Source organism: Pygocentrus nattereri, chromosome 30 (assembly GCF_015220715.1).
Source record: "Pygocentrus nattereri isolate fPygNat1 chromosome 30, fPygNat1.pri, whole genome shotgun sequence".
In the NCBI taxonomy this organism is placed as follows: domain Eukaryota; kingdom Metazoa; phylum Chordata; class Actinopteri; order Characiformes; family Serrasalmidae; genus Pygocentrus; species Pygocentrus nattereri.
In genome coordinates, this window is record NC_051240.1 from 5,803,933 (window position 1) to 5,808,471 (window position 4,539).

General features: G+C 35.9%; 1 protein-coding gene across 2 annotated transcripts in view; it reads right to left on the reverse strand.

The window, feature by feature from the left end:
* Window positions 1-1,873: 1,873 nt before the first annotated feature.
* Window positions 1,874-4,539, reverse strand: part of LOC108424803 (endonuclease V) — a 79,151-nt gene continuing 76,485 nt past the window's right edge. For both annotated transcript variants that reach the window (XR_005130001.1, XM_017693044.2), the window contains one exon: window positions 1,874-4,343. The gene's annotated coding sequence lies outside the window, so the exon portion shown is untranslated. The remainder of the gene's footprint in view (window positions 4,344-4,539) is intronic.

Genomic DNA, 4,539 nt, shown 5'->3' on the forward strand with positions numbered 1-4,539 from the left:
CAGATTTTTTTTCCTTTCCTGCAATTGCACTCATTCACTTTTTTTCTTTGCGTCCAAAAAGTGGACTTTCGACTCGTCTTGAGAACGAAGCTGCAAATCTCGTGCCTGTTTGGCTTGGATTCCTGGGTTAGGACATTTATTTTTGAAGGCGAGAATCGGACAAATCGGCACAGTCCAAAGAACATCTGAAGGTTGAAGCGTGGTCCGAAGGCCGGTCAGTTCCTCTTCTGTCCACCATCCCGAGTCCTGCAGACGTTTAAGGACGCCATTCAAACGGCCAACGTGTTTAGAGAAAGCCTGAGTGCCTTGGGCTGGAGCGCTGACTCAGCACACGCACTTTTCCATCTGCTTTAGCCATCCTGCCACTTTATCTCTCCGCTTTCACTGGCCACTTCTTGTTTCTGAGTAAATGTGTTAAAAGCGATTTGTTCAGGTCCTGGCAGGTGTTTGTACTCTGTAATAGGAATGTTAACTGTATTGTAACAGCATGAATGACCAAAATGCTGCAACAAACAATGGCATCGTCGACATCCGCTTTTACTATTACTATGGTTCGGGTCGGGTTTTTTCTACTGTATTGTTATATGCTGAAAGCATGGCACCACTGAGAGATGATAAAAGATATAATTTTTGTAATAAAATTGTGATATCTAATGAAAATCTATTTTTTTGCTGTTATTAAGGGGTCAAAAAACATCCTAACTTCATTCAAATATGTGCATAATTTCTACTGAATGATTTAAAGGTATTTGAGCAAGATTAATATTTTAATACAAAATATAAAGCATATCAATGCTATAAATTCAAATGTACATTTTCTTTCCAGCTCTTACCATTTATAAACAACTTAGCTGGAAGTGGAGTGAGTGCAACATTACAGCTTCCCCCATAGGCAGAGTTAACTGGGGAGCTAAAAAGGCTGATATTGATGAATTGAATGCAAATCTATTTATATATTCTAATTTAATTATATATTTATATTCTATATTCTATATTCTATATTATATAATTATATTCTAATTTAAACCAGACAAGCTTTCCAACCCATAAAATACATTCATCAACAAAACATGAGGCTGTTTCACACATAGACATTAAAAACTGCACAAAAAGGAAATTGTCGCTGTCCAAAAAACCCTAAAAGTCTTATTTTTTTGCACTTTTTTCTGTATAACTTCAACTAAATTCAGCAGTTTTTCTTTACACTGTGTGAAAAATTCATGATGACTGGACCAATAAAAATACCAAAATGGCTTTTTACATTAACTTACATTGAAAGTAAAGAAGGTTTTTGCCCTCTCCTGTAATGTTATCATTTTATTAGATACTTTTTTACCTTTTGACAGCCACAATATCACATTTGTGATGATTCATAAAAATGCATATTCAGTCCTCAGACAGTTTATCCTGGGAGTCTTACTTATAACAGTGTATTAAAATGACTTCTCCGTGTGGAGGCTGGACTTCAAAACAGAGCTACAGCCAGTATACAGCCATTTAATCACACAAATTTTCAAAGGTCTGAACAGGCCAGGTTAAATAACACGCTTGCTTTTAGCCACATTCTCATGTTCCCATAGCAACGTCATCCACCAACTTTAACAGACAGATATTTCTCTAGATTCACCCTGAAGATGGAAAACAAGTGAAAATAAGTTGACCATCCTCTACAGAGAACATACTTTGCACATGCAAAGTTATGTCACTTTTTGTTTTTGCACCAAAACTGACATTTATCTGCAGGTTTTAATGCAAAAAAGGTGTCATAACTTTTGCACAGACACACTTTATGTTTATATTTTTCCCCAGTGTGTTAAATCCAGTAAATAAACAGTATTAAAATGTGCAGAAGTGTGTTTTCTATACCTGTTTTCATTCATTTTCCAAATAAAATATTGTCTTGAGGCTGTATCTGGAGAAAATTCTGTCTGATTGCTGTTAAAGTTGGTGGATGACGTTGCTATGGGAACACAAGAACATGACTAAAAGCATTTTCTTCTTCAACATGTTTACCTACATGAAACATCCATGTTATATCTTACCCCGTGTTGTTTAGTGCCCTGCTCTCCACATCACATTAACACTATTGTGTCTTTCTTATTTCTTAGTTTTGGCAATAATTGTAATATATGTGATGTAATATATTTTATTTATGTGGAAATTATGCACATAGTCACTGGTTGGTGGAGCGAGTGGGAGATACATCACTGGAAGCAAAAGAAAGATATGGATGAGTTAGAAAATCTAAGTGCTAAATATCTAGAACCATGTTTGAAAAAGATTTGGGAATGTGATTTGGGAACCCTTGAAAGCTTGAAAGAACCTTCACATAATTCAAAAGTTCCATTATGTGAAGCTTCTGCTCACTCATGCACCACACATCCTTACTAAAATTGTTCTCTGAAGAACCATCCACTGGAATGATCTTGGTGGAACCCACTGTGGTTCAGCTACACTAAGCAAAAAAAAGAGGCTTCTATAATGTACCAAGAGTTTAATAACAATAACCATCTCTATCATAGAAAAGAGCTAAGCAAGCATGCAAAGAACAATTTATGCATTAAAATAGTTATTTGAGTACTTGTGGTTCTTTATTTAACTGCTATCTTTACTAATGAAGACTTTTAGCAAAAAACGTTCCACACAGTACAAATAAATGGTAGAACCCTTTGGTGGTGCTGTATAGAACCAATTGAATTTTTAAAAAGGTTGTTTAAAGAACCATCTCCATCACAGAGAAGAACCATTTAAGCATGCAAAGAACCATTTATGCATTCAAATGGATATTTGAGTGCTTGTGGTTCTTTATTTTAACCACGTCCTTTACTGATGAAGACTTTTAGCAAAAAGGTTCTGTTCAGTACCAAAAAAATTGTTCTTTGATTTGTTAAAACAGTATAACCCTTTTGTGGTGCTATGCAGAAAGAATTTTAAATATATTAATATTTAATATAATATTCTTTATAGAACCATCTCCAATATTGAGAAAAAACAGTTAACCATGCAAAGAACCACTGATGCGTTCAAATGAGTGGGTTCTATATATGACATTAACTTTAGTAAAGAACCTTTGAAGAACTATACTCTTAGCAGGATGTGTTCAATACAGTCCCGAAATAAAGGTTCTTTGACTTGTGAAAATAGTGGAAACCTTTTTGTGGTGATATAAAGAACCATTTTCATTTTTTAAAAGGTTCTTTAAAGAATCACCTCAATCTTAGAGTAGAACCAAATGCGTTCAAATGAGTGCCCAGGATTACCTATACCAAAGAACCTTAGAGGAACCACACTGTTAGCATGACTTGTTCTGTATAGTACTAAAAAAAGGTTCTTTGATGTGATAAAATGGTGGAAACCTTTTGTGGTGCTATACAGAAATATACATTTTAATTTTTAAAAAGGTTCTGTGTAGAACCATCTCCGTCATTGCGAAAAAAAACTATTCAGCCATGCAAAGAGCCACTGATACATTGAAATGAGTTCCCTGCTGAGTTCCCTGCTGCAGAACCCCACTCATAGAAGGATGTGTTCAATATACCAAAACAAAGGTTCTTTGACTATAATGGAATCATAATGGAAACCTTTTGGTGGGGCTATATAGAATAATTTTACATTTTAAAAAGGTTCTTTAAAGAATCATTTCTATCATAGAGTAGAACCATCTAACCATGCAAAAAATCAATGACACATTCCAAAGAGTGCCCGAGGTTTTATGTATAACGTTCTATATAGCACCAAAATAAAGAAAATAGTGGAAACGTTTTTGGTGCTATCTAGAACTATTGTTCAAAGAAAGAACTATTTTACAAAGAGCTGTACACAACAGTCTTCATAGACAACTATTTAACCATGCAAAGGACTATTAATGCATTAAAACAATTCCTTGAGAGCCCAAGGTTCTCTATGTAACCTTCACTAGAACCTTGCAAAACCTTTTTCATGGGTGTATGGTGTTGTACCAAGAACTGACACCAAGAAAACTTTTTTAGCTTGTACAGTCACAAATGAATCAGTATTACATTAACCACAGAGTCCAGTGAATGCTAAAACAGATCCCTTGTTCTCTCCACACTGCTGACCTCGCCACCGAGGTCAGAAGGCCGATTCAGAGGCTTTCCAGCTTAATTTATCTGGCTAACGAAGACGACCTGCTCTGCAACTCACCCCACCACTGTAAACGGTCATATCACTTCGCAGTGATGTGGTGTTTTCATGTGCTGCTGCTGTAGCTCATGTTTTCAGTGCAGAGTCACAGGTCACGTCCACCCACAACACACAGACCAGATGATGCTGCTGTTTCTGTGCCGAAGCCGAGCTGCTGCCAAGAGCAACGTAGGACTGACCTGAATGAGGGAGGCAGAAATTCAACATTCTCATATAGCAAAGTGACCGCTGCTGAATTATTAATGACCACAGAACTGCATGATAGTCATTTAGGCGTAACTGTAACGTTAACAGTAACGTCATCCACCAATATTTTTTTAAGCCGAAATTTCATAAGAAAACAAAAACTGCTACTACTAATAATACTAATAAAAA